Source organism: Lonchura striata, chromosome 3, assembly GCF_046129695.1.
Source record: "Lonchura striata isolate bLonStr1 chromosome 3, bLonStr1.mat, whole genome shotgun sequence".
Taxonomy (NCBI): Eukaryota; Metazoa; Chordata; class Aves; order Passeriformes; family Estrildidae; genus Lonchura; species Lonchura striata.
The window spans coordinates 110215054-110233855 of record NC_134605.1 but is presented as its reverse complement, the minus strand read 5'-3'; the positions used below and the strand labels follow the sequence as shown (position 1 = coordinate 110233855).

The 18802-nt window shown below is 43.5% G+C and overlaps 1 protein-coding gene across 1 annotated transcript in view; it reads left to right on the top strand.

Annotated features, from left to right (window-relative positions):
* Window positions 1–18802, top strand: part of PKHD1 (PKHD1 ciliary IPT domain containing fibrocystin/polyductin) — a 232400-nt gene that overhangs the window by 58178 nt on the left and 155420 nt on the right. The gene's annotated exons all lie outside the window — the stretch shown is intronic.

Below are 18802 nucleotides of genomic sequence, written 5' to 3'. Positions count from 1 at the left end.
CTAGAGGACTCCCAGAATTTCATGGGGTTTCAAGGTGCTACCTGGAGATCTGTGATTTTCATGGCAGACTCCATGAAATTTCAGTTCCATTTGGATTTTTCCTTATGTCTGGTCTGTGTCCCACCACCCCCCCAGAGAATAATTTTTATGATTTTCATTAGAAACTTATTTAAGCTCTCGCCTCACTTTGTGTTTGAAGTATTTTGCCCTGTATGACTTAATTAGGTCACAAGAAGTAAGCAGCAGGCCTCCGCCCCACTGTTGCATTCAGCATCATTAGTGTTTGTAACTTGCCATGCTATTATCTGAGTTGCACAATTATTTTTATTTCAGTATATAATGCAATTTAGCCTACTGAAAAGAGAGGGAGGGCACAAAAACCCCCAGCACTGATTGTATATCCCACAGGACTTAATTAGTTCACAGCTTCAAGAATGCACTGGATAATGGGAAGACATGAATTAAATAATAAAAGTCAAAAGAAAAGTTCTAATGCTCACTCAGTACCTGTCCACTTCCACCTTGGCTGCATAATGAGATGTCAGCTCTGGTGACACTGATGAGATGTGCAAAACACCCCAAAAACACAAGGAGAGGATGCTCACGGGAGGGTTTGACCAGGCTGGGATGGCTCTGAACCCATTATGCTTAGTGAGCCTTCCCATTATTATTTCAGATCACTGGACCAGCTAATCATGATGCAAACATGTTGCTGGAGCAGCTCGTCCCTGTTCCCACTCCCCCTCCTCTGCTGGCCCACATGGCTGATGGAATATTTGGCAGAGGGCCGATTACCACGTATTTAGTCAGCCCTAGGGAAGCTGAACTGGTATCCCAGTGAATTCCCTGCAACCCAACCCTCAAGGGGTCCCTGTTGAGGGATAGGAGGTTAATAAAAAAAAAAAAACTTCCCAGCTAAAAATGCCATCCTGGATTATGGCTCTGCCTGGGTGTGCTGCGCTGCCTTGAGTTTGTTTTTAATAGGTGTTGAGATTTAAGGGGTGGCTTAGAGTATTAAGGATCTGTGAATTCTTAGCTTGGTGACTGATGCAGGGATAACTGTTTTGTTCACTTCTCATGAAAGAAAAAATACCCCCCCACACACAAAGTCTGTGTCTGAGATATGTACAGTCACTTCAAAAATCCTTTCTGTTCAATTTCCACTTAATATAACCAGGACTAGATCTTCAAATCCCTCTGATTCCTCTGCAGATCTTAGAATCATTCCTTTCCTTCTTTTTTAGCCTTTTTTTCCCCCTACTTACCATCTCTCTTGATGCCAAAGTATTTGGAGGTGAGGGAAGCAATGAAATGGTTTCATCAGGTGGAGATATTTGCTGGTTTACAAAGGTGGCAAAACCTTGGCAGCTTTCAGGGAGCATGGAAAGGTCCCTGGAAGCCCATAAAGGGCACAAAGCACTCTCATTTTATTACTTATGCAAGGTCAGATTTGTTTGGGTTGGAAGGGACATTAAAGATCAACTCATTCCAACCCCTTGCGATGGGCAGGGACAACTCTTGAGCATGTTCTCCATCTGTGAGGGTTATAAGTGATGGGAATTGACTCTTATTCTCATTTTAGAGCTGTCCTCATGTTGTGTGGATGTTTGATGGGTGCATTTTTGAGGGTGAAGGGCAGTCCATGAGGAAAACCACCACAGGCTGAGGGTAATTAGGCAGGGCAGGGATCACAGAGTCACAGAAAGGTTTGGGTTGGAAAGGATCTTAAAAAGGTCATCTAGTTCCAGTCCCCCTGCCATGGGCAGGGACACCTTCTACTAAACCAGGTCGCTCCAAGCCTCATCCAGTCTGGTCTTGAACACTGCCAGGAATGGGGAAGGAACAGAGCAGATTCCAGTTTGATACCATATCAAATATCCAAATTTGTTTGGAGGGGGCTAATAAAATAGCTGTCCTGTTTTATTCTCTTCTCCGCTTGAAGAAGAATTATGCTGCAATAGATATTTAATTCCTGTGTATCCATTTAGAGTACAAAACCAGAACCTCTTATCTGGCCTGAGGATCACAACTTGCTGAGATTTGGGAGTAGTTTCATTGGATTTATTAACAAGCATCCTGATAGAACCTGACTTTATGTTGTCTTGGGCTGAGAATAGAGTTCCTAGGTCCTTTGGCACTGCAACCAGCCAAAAATAGCCATGTCACACAGGATGGGACATCAGAAGTAGGACTGAAACTCTTCTACAGTATTTTGTGTGTATTTTCATAAATATGCACTTTTAACAGCCCAGCAAGCCCACCCTTGCATTTCCAAATTCCCTGTTCTCTTAATATCTTGGCCACAGTGTTATTTTCAGAAGGAGGTGGGGAGAGCAATAAAACCCACCAGACCCTCACAGAAAAGAAGTGGAACAGTCCATAAAAAAAACTAATAAAAATAAAGCCACAAAACCAGTCTTGGGGTGTGGGGGCTGCTGGAGCAGAGAGGTACCATCTGCAAGGTTGTTAAGTTGTAGAGAACCAAGATGGGCTCCCCAGTAACCACAGGCAATGTGAGGAGATAAATGGTTGACCCGAGCCCGTGTCAGGCAAGGATTGATGCCACTATCAGCCCCAGTGCCTTTGCAATGATTTTTTAAAAAATCTCTGATAGAGTGTGTTATCTAGTTACTGGCACGAGGGCAATGGCCTGGAGGCAGTGGGGAGGAGGGGGGGAGGAAGAAGGAAAGAGAGAGAGAGAGAGAAAGGAAAAGAAAAGGTCATTCCAGGAGGACAATCTCTGTTGGACTAAATGAGAAAATAAGGGCCTTGCTCTGGAAGGGGAGAAGGGGAAAGTAAATAAATAAACAATAGGGAAAAAGGGGGCTGCTAGGTGTGTGAGGAAAGGATAAGCAAAATTGCTTCTCTTCTTTGTTTTCATTTTTTTTTTTTTTTTTTCTTTCTTTTCTTTCTTTTTCCCCCCTTTCCTTTTAATAGGTTCAGCCTTGGGCAGCAATGGGAAATTTAGGATTTGGGCTTGTGGTGTGGTTTTATTTTCCTTTAACTTTTTGCTTCCTGATTTGAGGTTTAACTGTTTCCTCTCTGCTGTCAGATGAAAAATGAAAGACTAAACTTTCTCTTCCCCCCCCCACATTGTAAAAGCCTTTTCTTTTTATTTTCGATCCCACCTTCTTTCTAATGTCTCTGAGGAGATTACTTCCTGAATTGTAAGTGGTTTCCAGGGAACACTTCTCCCCACTGCTCACAGAGATGCACTGAGAGGAGCACTGGAAGCTATCCCCAGCATATCCTAGGGTGTAATGCCATGATCCCCAGGATGGGATGCCAGTCCCTGTAATCCAAAGCACCTCAAAGCTTTTCCATGTGCATTTAAACAAACCTGTGTGAATCAGAACTGAACATTGCAGAATTTAATGAGAGCTGTTTTCCTTTTCCCACTTCCATTTATCCCTGCTCCCAGGCCTTTAAGAGAAACAAATTTGGAGTGAAAAGCTCCATTTTGGAAGTGCTGCTCCAGGGAACAGAAAGAAAATCTTTCCCTTTCTGCACCAAATGAAGGCTCCAATATAGGTCAGGAGGGTGTGGGGAAGCTCCTGAGTGACTGTGGGCTTGTGTCCTCTCCATTTGCTCCCAGGTGCTTGCACAGAGAGTTGCTGCCACTTTTCTGTTTAATTATGACAGAAACTCTAATTTACTCCTTCAGCAATTCAGCATTTGGGCAGGGGAAGGATTGTCTGTGTTTGGAACCATGGCTTTGGTTCTCCATCTGTGGGACTTGATCTCAACAATGGTTGGGGTTGGAAAGGTCTTTAAAGATGTAGATCCACTAAATAGGGTATCTCAAAGTCCTCTTCAAGCTGGCTTTGTCTCCTTGGGGGAAGGGAGTGGGAATTTTGGATGCCTGGGACTGTGCTGGGGTGTCCAGCTTTGGGCTCTGGGTGAAATTGGAGGAAGCCTTGTGCCTTCCCATCTGCCCATCTTGAATTAAATGGGAAAAGGGCTGAGCAACCTAGAAACACACCTAGCCCAGGCTTGTCTGCATTGGAACATGTCTTAACATATCTGATGGTCTTGTGTCATAGTTGAGATGGAGACGGAGATGATGCAAAGCAACACACTCCATTTTCAGAAGGCTTCAAACAGTTTTGATTTTAGCATGCATGCTTTTTATACATTCTTACAGAGTTCATAAGTTTACACTTATTGGTCATGAGAGACAAACAAAGTGCTTATTGGAATAGGAATTTGCAGGTTTCTCTTATTTATCCTTCTTTTCTTCTTGGTTTCTATGTCAGCAACCTCGGTAGAAAATTCTTTCAGGGATAAAAATGGATCCTCTTACCAAACTTCTCTCTGGCTCACGGAAGGTCCTGTAAAACCTCTTCCACAGTCTTGTCCTTCATGTAGTGTGACATGGGATAAAGATGTGGCCTTTCAGCCCCTTGTGTCCCTAACAGAGGCCAATGTCACCCTCTGACTCCTGTCCTCTCCCCAGTCCCACCCAGAGCAGCACTGTGGGCTGGATGCTCCACACAGCATTTTCTGTGTACCACAGGCATTGGCTGACCTACAAGTCAGCCAATTCCCAAAAATCCCAAACCTCTTCCCAAATAATTCTGGGGTCTGGCTCAGCACTCAACAAGGACTGGCCGTGTGGTGACCCTCTGCTGAAATCTGGGAGATTTCAGTGGCATTGTCTTGGCCAGAGTGGGATCATTGACTTGATTCTTGATGTGGTTGGGCCATGGCTGTAGCTCTAAAGTTCTGAGTCTGGTGCCTGGCCTGTCCTCTGCCCACGAGGGCCAAATCAGGTGTCCCACCCCATCCACAAGAACTGAGAAGAAGCCTTGGATAAAGTGTGGGGGAGGGGATCACAATTACGATTTACTTCTTTGAAAAAAAAGCAACCTGAGGAAAACAAAAGCCTGAAAATTTGGCCTTTTAGCAAACCACTGGTAGTGATGGAGAGAAAATAATTTTGCATCATGATTTCTTCTGTGCACTGAGTTTAGAGTGAAGAATAGAGGAAGGACAAATAGAATTTGTTGTTCAGGGATTTTTAAATTTTTCTTCCCCCGTTTTGTTGCTGTTGGTGCTATCGTGACATTTAGCACAGACTAAAAATGTGTACAGCTAGAGGAAAAAACAAATTTAAAGTAGGGAAATTTCAGTTCAGAGAGCGTTTATTAATAACTTTAAAAAAATTTGCTGCAGGAGGAGGGAAAACCAGAGCTCTTTGCCATGATGAATCTACTCGAGGCATCCCCCTGTCTCTAAGGAAAGGGTTAATGTGATGTGGTTGCCAGTAAAAGCAAGCTGTTTTCCTGATGAGCCTGTAATAGCCGGGTGATAGACTGGCTTAACAACTGCTGGCTAAATGCTGGGTACCACCCCCTGATTGGCAGCTCCCTAAGTGGAAGCCCCTCGTGTCCAATCTGTCCTCGTGAATTGCTGCAGAGCAAAGGACTTCATTAAGGGATCGTAAGGGGACCTCCTAAAAATCAGCAAATAATTACGCTGGGGTAGAGAGGAGGGGACTGAGAGCTCTGTGGTCCCCGTGAAGAAAAGCAGACTGCCAGGGCAGGGAAGCATCAGGTGAAATGGGTGCTAGGAACACTTACCCCTGAACGCTGGGTCTTCTCAATAAAGCCCAGTTTAGCCCTGTCTATGACTTAAACAAAATATTCTCGGTCAGCTCCCTGGGTGGTGGAGGGCTGGGAGCTGTTAGCTCATATTCAGTTAAATTTCAAATGTCAGAGCTCGTTAGTGGTGATTTTAGCCAAAGACAGTTTGTGAGGAGCTGGGTAAATTTGAACTTCCTCAAATAAAATTGAGGAAAGAGATTGCTGTTTTGCTTATTGATTTATTTTCCTGCTTTCACACATCTTCTCTGGGTTTGGGATTCTGATCAAGGGTCAGGCTCAGCTTCACCTAATTAGGGGTCACAGTGCTCCCTCTTCACACACACTCTCTTCCTCTCTCCTTCTCTAATTCACCTTTATTTGCAGTTTTTCCTCCTTCCTTCACCTGTGTTTGGTGCGTAGAAGATGCAATTTTTGCTTTGTGTTGAGGGGAGCTTTTCCCTGAGCTCACCAGTAAAGCCAGGGGGGCAGGCACAGGAAGGCAGCACAGACCATTCTGTGGTAGATTTAGTGTAAGATATTTGGGAACAATCCTTTCCTGTGAGGGTGGGGGGACCCTGGCATGGGTTCTTAGAGAAGCTTCGGCTACCCCATCCCTGGGAAATGTTCAACACCAAATTAAATGGGGCTTGGAGCAATCTGGTCTAGTCAAAGGTGTCCTTTTCTCTGTCAGAGTTAGATCTAAATGGTTTTTAAGGCCCTTTCTTGCCCAAACCAGTCTGTGATTGCATGATTCTGTGAAATGAATTGGCTCAGAAGAAGTTGGGCAGTCAGTGTTGTTCTGCAGTGACTTTTTGGGAGCCCTAATGGGGGGAGTCAAGGAATGGAGCCACTGAGCTAAAAATGTGCCTTCAAAGCTGAGATGGCCAGACAGTACTGCAGAAATTGAGTTTTTTTCCATGCTGAAAGTGACTGCTGGTCACTGGCATGGCTCCAAACCATGTGCTCAATTTCAGGTCTGGAGGAAGGAGTTTCTGGTAGGTACATGAAGGTTTTGAATACAAGTATCATGGGTGACAATTCTGAGTGAGTTTCTCCAGGTGGTGATAGTTGGCATTTCCATTTTTATCTACACCCTCTTTTGTGTCTGTGCACTAGGATGGTATCCAACTCTCTCCAAAATGAAATTCACCCTTGGAATATTACTCAGCACACATCTGCATCCTTTGGGGTAAGGATGTGCCAGCAGGGACCCTTGGGTAGAAGGACCCTGGGTTTCATATCCTGCCAAAAGATTTACAGGTAGATGAGTGTGTGTGTGTGGGAAGCAGAGAGTGGAGGCCATGGAGTGTGTTATTGCAGGGGATCTGTATTCCCAACAAAGATGAGCTGTTACAGCTCTGTTACAGACAGAGGGATGTCTTTGCAGCTCAAACAACACCAGTTTGTGCTTTCAACTCAAAGGCTTCTGAGTTCAGAGAACAGTATGTTGGTGAGGAGGTTCTTTCTCATGATAGAATCTCATCTTGTCTTATTTGAATGAAATTTGGGCTAAAATCTCCTGAAATGACAAGAATGGTTACTGTCCCGTGATGTCTGTGATGCTCTCTTCAGGGGAGGCATTCTCATTCAGGGCAAGTGGTTCAAAGTGCACTAAATTAACTTCAGCTGCCTTCTGGGTTCTGTTGTGGGGTTGTCTGCACCCCTGAAATCCTCTATTGTGTGCCACTGTGAGCTCAAACTACTCAAAAAAAATTAAAATTAAATAGATGGAAGCACTGTTCCATCGAGAATCAGTTTCTAATTTTAGCTACATAAATAAAATGTATTAAAGTGTACATATCTGCTGCAGACATGTCCTCATTTTGAAGGCGTCTTGTGTTGGGAATGTTCTCCCCTCTTTGTGCAGCTCCTTGCTCAGTAGGTTGGGAAGCTTTATCTGGATTTATCAGAGGTAGAGAGACACCCCTGACTGCAGGAAAATGGCATGGATGTTCCCAGTGTTCTAAATAATACTCAATGCTCAAATTCCCATTAGGAATTGGCAAATTCAGCTTGGAGTGACAGGGCAAAGGTGGCTTTGCTGGGGTGTGACATCGTTCTTGCCCCCATAACCTGCTGATACCCTGTTGCTTCTGTGACCTTTTCTGTACCAGTCCCATCTTCACCTTTTTACCTTTGTGGCAGATAAGTGTTTTTGATGATGACAATAAAGATACCACGGAGCACTTTTATTCTTGGTTGCCCCATCTGGGCTGCTCGTTGGATCCGAAGGGCCGGCGCTCCAGTCAGATTGCACTATCAGATGGAGCTGGCTCTATTTCCTGCATTATTCTTCCTGGCTGTACCACATTATGCAATTATGTTTGCATTTAAACCTGAGCACTTACCTGTAATGGTGCTGTGGCTCAGTACACGATACATTAGAGCAGAAGATAATGCACACAGATAGGCTGAGGGCAGCATGTTGTTGATGTGCTAAAGCTAAACAGGACACTGAGTTTGAGAGTGGACTCTGAAAGCTCGCAGCTTGGGAGGAGCTGCTCCAAAAGCTCACATTACTGAAATAACAGCTGTGCAGGGTGAGATTCTCTACCTGAGGGCCAGGTGCAGGATTGATTCCATTGCAGAAGTCAGACACCAGCACTGTTGGTCACTGCCAACTTCTGCCAGGACCAGGAGAGTCTTGGTGGCTGCTGGGAGTCCCAAATCCTGCATCCCTGTGGCACAACGTGAGAGGAAATGATTATTTCAAGGTTTAAAGGAAGCTTAGAGGAAGGCTGGAGAGTAACTTTTTACACATGGAGTAATAAAACAAGGAGTAATTGCCTTAAGCTAATTTTTTTTTTTTTTTTTATTAGATATTGTGAAAAAATTCTTTGCTAAAGGATGGCAAGACCCTGGCACAGGTTTCCCAGAGTATCTGTCACTGCTCAATCCCTGGCAGTGTCCAAGGCTGGGTTGGACAGGGCTTAAAGCAACCTGGGATGGTGGAAGGTGTCCCTGCCCATGGCAGGGGGTGGAACAGGATGAGCTTTAAGGACCTTTCCAACTCAAACCTTTCCCATTCTGTGATGAACCTTTGAGAAGTAACTGTGCCTCTGCTGCTGGCCAAGCCCTTTAAACCTCATTACACCTGCAATCATCCCTGTGATGCAGTGATAATTATGAATGCTGCTGCTCTGCATCAGATCCTACCCTGGGTAGATGGTCATGCCCAGTAATAAACAATGGCCCTGACTCTTGGGCTGAGGAGGTGTGGATGCAATTAAGGCAGAATCAATGTTTGTCCTTGAATTGTGTGGTTTTTCTGTCAGGTTTCTGTATTTTATGTGTAGAACAGACCAAGCTGTAGCTTAAACACAGTTTGCCCTCTTCCAAGCACTTTTCAGTCTTTGCCTGGTAAATCACTCTGAACCCCCTGCAAGCCAGGTTTGCTGTGGACATGGTTTGTGTATCAACTCACCTGTTCTCCCTATGCTTCCGTGGGAGCTGTGGGAAGCTCCGAGGCTGGATCCCACACTGGTGGTCTGACCTTCACAGCTGACCTGGGACTCTTGCAAGGGGCTCTAAAACACAAGGAGTTCCACCTCAAATTGAGGAAGAACTGCTTTACACTGAGGGTATCAGAGCACTGGAACAGCTGCTCAGGGAGAGCATGGAGTTCCCTCTCTGGAGGCATCCCAAACCCACCTGGAGATGTTCCTGTGTCACCTGCTCTGGGTGACCCTGCCTTGGCAGGGGGTAGGAATAGATGATTGCTCTCCAGAGGTCCCTTCCATCCCAAACGTCTCTGTTATTCTGTTCCTCTTCCTGCATGATCCAAAAAAACATCAGCAGTTCTCTCTGGCACTGTTGGGGTGGATGAGTCTCACTCCTCCCACCCCATTTACTGTAGCACCCATTCAGAAATCCTGCTTGCTGACATATAAGGACATAATTTGCTTACTTTTCCTGCAGGTGGTCGGCAAATTGTTGAGCTAATCTTTGCATTTGCAATATTTGCTCTAAGATTAGTAAGTGTAAGTCAAGCTCATTCAATTGGGAGACAATATTTGCACAGTGCAAAGGCTGACACAGTCACCAGCCTTGGTTATCCTGCTTGTGTAAACAACTTGATGCTGTAATTTTCTCATTACCATTAAATTGCTGTTTTTAATTTGCCTCAGAAACCTCCATACTTTGAGAAATGGCTGGTTTAGAAAGATATTTAAATTATGTTTGCCCTTTAACAGTGCTATGGAAAGGAAAACCCAGTGCTGTTGTATCTAAACTGGAAGATTGCACTGAATTCCTCAATGTGTTTCCACTCAGGATTTTCAGCAAGTTGGGCTTTAAATTCTGCACTAGGATAGTTAATTTGCAATATAATAAATAGAATAGAATAATAGAAAATATATGATAAAATAATATAATAAATATAAAAATGCATGGAATAGAATAGAATATCAGTCTGTATATCATGAATATATGATACAAATAAACTGAATATCATGCTGTAAATTAACATCGTGAAGATTCTTGTGAATTAACAAGGAGTTACAAAGAAATACACATTCTGTCAAACAAAGTTCTTCATGTGCTCCAAAAAAATCCCTCATCATCCCAGGACATTTTCTTTAATATATGAAATTGAGATTTCTGATTTTAGGCTCATCCTCCCACCATGACCCTGAGAGACCCAAGAATAACACTTTGTTCTCATGTGAATGTGGTAAAGAGACAGGGACCTTCCCAGAGGTCTCATGGTTTGTTTAATTACGGAATGGATTAATAGTGTTCAAATCCCTCCATTATTTGTTGTTTTACATTGAATTTGGGTGAGTTTTGTTGCCTGTGTGTCCAAAGATGGCTTATCTATACCTGGGATATACCCCCTGACAACAGTGATGTCTTTTCAGTACCCTCCCTATAAAAATACCATTAGATTTAACTAATCCTCCGTGTCCTTAATTAAATACTTCTGGAGCAAGGAGCCTTACCTTCTGTGCTTCAAAATTGCAGTGATTACTCCCCTGCTGAATAAACCTCTTTTATTTTTTTGCTGGTTTTGTTTGGAATTTATTTTTTTTTAAATAGGAATTAAGCTGTTTCTCATGCCATTGTCCAGTTGCAAACTGGCTTGAGACTGACTTGTGCCATGGCCTCTGACCTCCAAAACTGCCCACTCATTTTTTTCCTGAACTAATCAGCTCGATGAACTATTTACAGTTGGCTTTTGGGTCTTCTCACTGCTTCTGTGGCTGCCCCTGTCTGAGTAATTAATGATGCTGTGGCTTGTTTATGGTCTTGAGTTACTAATGCTCTTGGCTGCAAATGCATTTTTACCTCTGGGACGTGCCAGTTTCCTGGTTCTAGTCCCACCTCACCAGCCCAGGTCAATTTTTTGTGTGTAAACAGATTTATCCTCTAATAGTTTGGGAGAGACTAGAGTCATTCATCAGTCCCATAGAGAACATGCCCAGCCAGAGTATTCCCTTCTTGTGCCTGTGCGACTCACCAGAAGTCAGAAAGATTTCTGCAGGACAGCTAAAATTAAAAGAAATAAGAAAAAGGGAAAAAAAAAATCCTTCCTTTTTACTCAGGGTACAAGCAGTCTTAATTAAAAATAAAGATATTAGATAGTGCATCACATGCCCAGCCATGAACCCAGCCCTGATCCTTGCTGTATCAATGCTTTTGGGAGTAATTAAAGAAGGACGTGGTGGGATAATCCCATCTGCATTTTAAAGCTGGAGTAGTGGGTAAAGAGAAGTTACACAGCAGCAGATGATGCAGAGAGTGATAAAAATATCACCTTGTGGCCTTGGAAATGGTTTGCTGGGTTATGTTCCAGGCAGTCACAGCAAGAATGCTAAATCATAAGGGAAAACTGAGCTTGGTCTCCTACTCTCTCTGGAAACCTGTTCCAGTTCCTCCATGCAGGTATATTCAGAAGCATTCTGCTCATTTCCATTATTGGTTTATTCATAGCTACAGCTACTTCAAGTCTTCTTGGGGATAAGATTGTCTTTTGGCATAAATGATTACTTTTACACCTTTTACACAGTGTGTAATTCTCTAGATATCTTACCTTCTCTTGCTTTATGTTTTTTTCTTTCTTTTTTTCTTTTTTTTTGTGTGTTGTTCTTTGTTTTTGTTCTGGAGGGGTATTTTTTATTTGTTTCTTTGTTTTTTGGATGTGTCTAAGGCTACTTTCTTAGTGATTTGTGATTTCAGCACAACAATTTCTGCGATGTTTGGAAATATTTATTTCAGAAACCAGAATAAGATGGTCTCATTATCTCGTTACCTTTGTTGCCCAGTTTGGTTAGCAGTGTCTGCTCAGGTTACCCATGCATGGGAGTTTTGGGGCATCCTGAGCAGGGCCAGGAGTTGGATTCAATGATCCTTGTGGGACCCCTCCAACTCTGCATATTCCATGATTCTATGAAATAGAAGTGATAAAGGTGAATGTGGTGCTTTCACTGGGAGGATGGAAGTAGATTTTCCATTTCAAATTTTTACAGGGGTTCCCCTTTCTCTTAGTAGAGAGAATATATATTTTTTTTAGCTTTATGCTTGTTTTTGCACAAAATAAGATATTTTATCTTCTCTTCAGGATGGCCCCATGCCATCCTTCCCACAAATCTGTACATATGCCTTCATTCTCTCAGTGAGCAAAATTCTTATGCACTACAGGGAAAGAAAAGACAATTGCAAAAATCCTCTGGTTTTGGTTTATACAGGAAAAACACTTTTACACTGAGTGGTGAAGTTCAGGCAGGAGGCTGTTCTTAAAGAATGGGATGAATGAGAATCCTGTAATTGTCTTGGGGATGCTGTTATGCAGAGGAAGACCTCTCCATGCCAATTGAAATTCCATAGCTTTATACTTGTGGTGAGTATTTTCCAGTTAATTTGACAAAGGGTTAGAGGTGTGACAAGCAGGAGAGGCAGGGAATGATGCCAGAGACAGGTTCAGCTTCTTTGGGCACTGGGCAGCATTTTACTTGTTAATTCTACTGTCTGTAGCAAATAACTTGCATTTGCATCCCTTTCAAGTATGTGTAGGAGGGAGGAGCCTGCACCAATTTGTCTGGTTTAATTATAGATGTTCTTCCCACCTTCCTAATTGCTCCTTCATTAAGAAGTAGCTTGTTTCTTATTTTCCCTAGGAGCTAAAGATAATCAACTTTTGTTTGTTTCTGTAAATATTTTTTTTCTGCCCTTGAGGAGATAATTATTTCTATTGTTGCATGAAGATGGTGGCCAATACAGGAGGAATAATTAGAGCAGATGGCTGAAAATACTTCCCTTGTAAAAGACATCTAGTATAATAAAATACCTCCCCTTCTCTTTTGTCTCCTCCAAATACACGTTTTTCTTTCCTTCAGGTGGATGGGAGTCGGGTGAGGGGGTGTAAATCTTTTCCTGATGTATTAAACTGAGGAGCTGTTAAGAGTTCACAGCCTGGAAAGTGAGCTCCCTGCATCCATCACTGAAATTAAAGTGTTTTCAAATGTGGTGTGGAGTCCTGGGTGTGTGGCGTGGGGAAATCTGCGCTGCACTCCATCACTTGGAATGTTAACCTTGTCTCTCCGTGGTGACTGAGGACAGGAACACTTGCTCTCTGTACTTGCTGGTTAAATGGCAATCTGTCAGCACCAAGGAAAGGCTGCTCTCCTGGGTGTCAATCTCAGCATTCCAAACCTTTGTTCCTTCCTGGGACCTGGGACACTTCCTCCTGCTAAAGATTGCAGGAACCAGACTGTGCTGCCTTTCCCATCAGCTGGGTCTGGGGGAAAGGATAAAACCTGCTGGGGGTGGAGTTGGTGGGAAAACTCTCCTGCTTCCAGGTTTCTCCCTCTGGCCATGTCACAGGTAACCCTCAGCTGGAGCCCACAGCCTGGACTCATGGAATGGTTTGGGTTGGGAGTGGCATCAAAGAACATATTCTTTCAAAACCCCTGCTGTGGGCAGGGACACCTTCCAGTGTCCCAGGTTGCTCCAAGCCCCATCCAGCCTGGCCTTGGACACTTCCAGGGATGGAGCAGCCACAGCTCCTCTAGGAAACTTGTGCCAGGGCCTCACAGTAAAGAATTTATCCTTAAAATCTAGAGAAGAAGGGAGAATATGAGCACAGCAGGAAGCAGGGTCTGTGTTGAACTACATCACTGCTTCTTGGTTTTAAAACTTATTTTCTGATGAGAGGATGAAAGCTCTTATCTTTGTGCCTGTAATTGTTACTGCAGTCCTTTTTGGGGAGTGTGCTCTAAACAAACCCCACTTAAGTAAAGAAATTGTAAAGTTATCCCAATGTGTGATCAAATGACCTATTCTGTATCTAAGCAGGAGTTTGTCAACCCTTTAAAGCCCAAACCTTGCATTTTGGTATCCTTCCTGTTTGTGATTTTTTACCAGCCTGGGTGGGAATGCAAGTTTTTCACTGTTATTTATTCAGTTGTTGCAGTCACTGCTGCTGTTTCTGAGCCCTGGTAGTCACAGGCACAAGCTGACAAACTGATCCTGAGATGTGTCCCCAAAGGCTGACAGAAAGGCAACCCCAACCTGGCTGACAGCAGCAGCTAGAAAACATAAAATGGAAAGAAATCTGCCTGGAAAATGAAAAAAGGAGGTGTAGCAGGCAGGAAAGGGGGTTAAGGTGCTGAATTACAAAGAGATTGTATGTCTTCTATTGTATGCTACAAAAATGTTATTTTGCTTTTACATAATTCATTAATTATTTTGAAGTTATGTTTGGGAAGGAAAAATTAACCCAAGTTATTACAAGCAATGGTCCTGGTACAGAGGGTTTGGGCTTGATATGAGTTGTGCATAGAATCCCAGAATATTCTGAGCTGGAAAGGACCCTCAAGGATCATTGAGTATAACTATTGGCCCTCACAGGACACCCCAAAAATCCCATCATGTGCTTGAGAGCTTTGTCCAAATGCTTCTGAGCTCCATCTGGCTTGGGGCTCTGATCTGGAGAGCCTGTTCCACTGCCCAAATTCCCTCTGGGTAAAAACATTTCCCTAGCAAATAAAATTTCCTGTGTGCATGACACATTCCAAATGGATGTCAGAGCTGGAAAGCACTTGCAGGATTTTATCCATTGAATTTTCAGGTCAGATCCTTTCCCATCTCCTTCTGTTCTTTGATACCCCAGGAAGAATAACTGGGGTTTCTTAGGGATTCCCACTGGTGGTGATTTCCCACCCACAGGAGGTTGCTGTCCATATTTTGCAGATTTGGCTCCCTACTGGGTTAATGCTATCTGCTGTGCTGGATTGAACATGTGAAATGTTGCTAGAGTGGGTTTCCTATGGGTGTGTGATGTGAGGGCACATCCTGCAACAGTTTGGGGGATGATTTTACGTGTCCAGTTCAGGTTATAATTGTTTATTTAACTCACTACATTGTAAAACATACAGCCAGCAGAGACTCGTGTCCCAGTTTATCTCCTGATCGTCACAAACCCTGCAGGATTGCAGCATCTTTGTTGTCTTGCTTCTCCTGTTAAACCTCGTTGAAATTGGCCACGTTCAAATGTGAGCTGTGACAGTGACACAGATGGCTGCAGAGATGTTGTGGTCCCATAAGCTCTGTTTCCTCCAAATCCTCTTTCCAGCTCTGGTACCACTGAAGCCAGAGCGTGGAGCTGCCACCCCACTGCAGCAGCTGCTGCCAGCCAGCTTCAGCTTCACAGCTCAGGGTTTGTTTTATGCCAGCTCCTCTTTCTCCCATCCTGATTTTCCAGCTCCCTGCCATTTTTCCTGAAGCTGGAAAAAGCACAGGAGGAAAATGCCCAGCACCAGTGGCTGACAGACAGCTTTCCTTGGCTCTGCAGGTTCCTTCTGCTTCATCCAACAAGCTCATGTGGGGTGGGCACTCAGCCACAACCCTGGCACCTGCAGCTGCTGCTGCTCTTCAGGCTGACTGAGAAGTATTTCAATTAAACACCAGAGGTCAAATACAGGGTGCCAGGCAGGGGAAAAAAATAGAAAAATAAAGAGTTTTGCTTGTCTGAAAAAATAAAAATATTGAGAAGGATGTTGTGACTCTGTCACCAGCCCTGCTTATAGAGAGATGTGCAATTAATTTGTGTATTAGTTGGTGTTATTTTACCATGGGCTGCTTGAGTGGAACTGGATATAAACATCACCACCCTTTTGTAAAGGATCTTAAGAATTCTGTTGCAGCTGGAGATTTCACTGTGCTTTTCTCCCAGAAGTCAGGGAGGATAATCACATGGGATTCACAAAGTTGAGAAAAACTGTGCTGGTGGTTCAGGGCAGGTGTCTGTTTCACTAAACTTGCATTAGACCACACCCTCTTCTCTCACAGATCTTAAGGAGGTGCTCTTTCATCTTAGGGAAGGGTGCAGGACTGCAAGAGAAGAGTCACCAAACAAAATTGTTTGATGTCTTTACTCAGTCCCTACAGAGCTGCCTTCCCTCTGACCCCTCTCTGTGCTCTGGTAATTTAAAGTGTGTTCCTTGAACAACTCCCCTTTTCTCCTCCTAAAACAGATTCTTTGAATTTATTCTCTCTGTGGTAATGCAAGGATAGTACAAGTGATTATAAAGAGCTCTTGGTCTTGTTTTATTTAGCTGATGTTCATCAGTTTAATTTTATTTATAAAAACTAAAAAGTGATTTTACAATATTTTACAAATTGATTTTACAAGTCAGAAATTACTTGAAAGACACGCAGGCAGGTGGTACACATGACAGTGGACTAAGCCAGGCATTTTCTCACTGGAAACTTAGGTATGGACTGGGTGGAAAAATAGAGAATTGTATGAACTTGATTAACTCATTTTCTCCCCCTGTGAGGGTGGGGAGGCTCTGGCACAGGTTGCCCAGAGCAGTTGTGGTTGTCCCATCCCTGGAAGACTTGTCCAAGGCCAGATTAGATGGGGTTTGGAGCAATTTGGGATAGTGGAAAGTGTCCCTGCCCATGGCAGGGGGGTGGAACGAGGTGATTCTTCAAGTCCCTTCCAACCCAAACCATTCTGTGATTCCACTGTCATGTATGAACACTGCGATTTTTGTGCCAGATGGTGTTGGGACATCTGAACAGATCCTGAGTGCTCTAAGAGGTGACAGCAGAAACCAATCAAGCCCAAACACTGATTTTAGGTAGAGAGAAGCTTAAATTACTTGAATGAAGAAGTAGAGTGTTTTCTAGTTAGAAATCCCTAGCTGCCATCTTAAAAAAAAAAAAAAATCAAGTCAAATTCAGAAGAAGAATTAATTCTCAACTCTTGCAGAGCTCCTATCAACAGCTGATAAGTGCTAGCAAGTGGTGCTAGCGAGAAGGTCTGGTGCACTCCTTGCAGCCTTCCTTGCCCATGAGTTAGTTGGAAGATTCTGAGTGATTTCAGAGGATCAAAGTGACTTAAAGGCATTCATCAAACCTTCTAAACCAAATGTTCCTGTGGGTCCCACCATTTCCCATCTGCCCCCTCCAGTGTCCTGCTGGTGGCATTGGCAGCATTTGTGCCAGACAGGGATTTATGGAATTTGTAATTTTATGCTACAATTTTATGCTGTCCCCTCCTCTGAGATAAAAAACAAGTTTAATTAGCTATTTTTCAGTGGGTCTGTTGTATATTTTATGCCATCTGCTTCATAGCATTGTCAATGAAGAGTAATTCACAGCCTCTCTGGAAAGATAATGGGTAAAGGTGTCTATCCTTTGGAAGTTTGTCCTAAATCTCTGAACTATATAAACTAATGAAAATTTAACTTGTCCTAATACACTTAGGAACTATGCAATAATTTTACTTTGGTAATGATGAAGAGGTTCACTCCCTCTGACACCAGAGTTTGAACTCCCAAGAATTTTTTACTGCCTTTTGTGTTAATGCAGTCCCAGGCTTCACTCTGAACTGAATCAAGTTAATTCCCTTTACAGAGAAATCATAAAATGGATTGTAGAAAATCCCAGCATCCAGCCAGGGTGGATATCAGCCGGTTGTGTCATTTAGCCTGGGAACCATCACTCATTCCCTGGTGTAAATGATTAGAATGGTTTGGGTTAAAAAGACCTTACAGCTCATCTGAAGGTCCATGGGCAGGGACACCTTCCACTGGACCAGGTTGCTCAGGGACAACACTATGGGAAATATTCTACAAAACATCAGGCACATGAAACTAAACCTGAAAACAACACAGCAAGAGAGAATAATGATCATAACACCCCCATTATTGATTCACCCCAACTGCAGCTCCCAAGCAAAAGCTTTAATGCACTCGATGTGCTCCATTTGAAAATGGAGTAACTCTGTTTTGCTTTTGTCTTGAGGTTATTCTTTCCACTGCTGTTTTGGATTAGCACAGACCAGTGAGGACCACAAATATTTCTATGTCTGGTTTCCCCCCACCACTGCCTCAGATGAGTTGAGGATGTTCTTGCTGGTTCACATATGAGACCAAATAATATGTTTTGGATGTCCATGTTCACACTTGTGCACATGTGTCCAGGCAAAAATATTCACACCTTCTTCAAGAAATGCACCATCAGGGCCCTAAACAACCTGGTCTAGTGGGAGGTGTCACTGCCCATGGCAGGGGGACTGGAAGGAAATGACCTTTCAGGTCTTTCCAACCCAAAAAATTCTGTGCTTCTATAAAACCTTTACTGCAAAGTACATGCTTGAAGTTTGGAGGTGCGGAGGAACCTTTAAACTTAGGAATCATTTAATGATTGCATATCATGAGTCAGCCTATTATCAGTTTTCAAGTTATTCAGGGCTTTATTTGGAATTGCTGTGCTCACCCTCAAAGCAGAGACAATAACACTGGATAAGCTGAGAAAGCTAAAAAGGTATTTTGAGAGGAGGAATGTCTGTCTAAATGAGGATGAGCAGCCGGAGAGCCTTTACAAAAAAAAAAAAACAAAAAAAAAAAAACAACCTCTAAAGCAAAATAGTGCCCATCCAGCAGGATGTTTTAATTCTAAGCTCTTCTTGCTATTTTATGACATTGTCTGGAAACAACAGTGCAGTTCTGCTTCTCAGGAGGCAGAGAGAGACACACACCAGGAAACCTGTGGTCGGTCCTGGAGCAAATCCCTCGATCCCCAGAACCAGAACGAGACAAGGGGGCACCCCCCAAATTGTGACAGGCATTCCTGAAGGGCCGAGCACCTCTCCAGTGCCAATATCCATCTATTCCTTTGCCTTACACAGGGTCCCTCTGGAAGTCACCGTGCCCAGAGCAGGGCAGCGGAGATGCCAATGCCGCGTGGACGCATCTCGATGCTCTCTG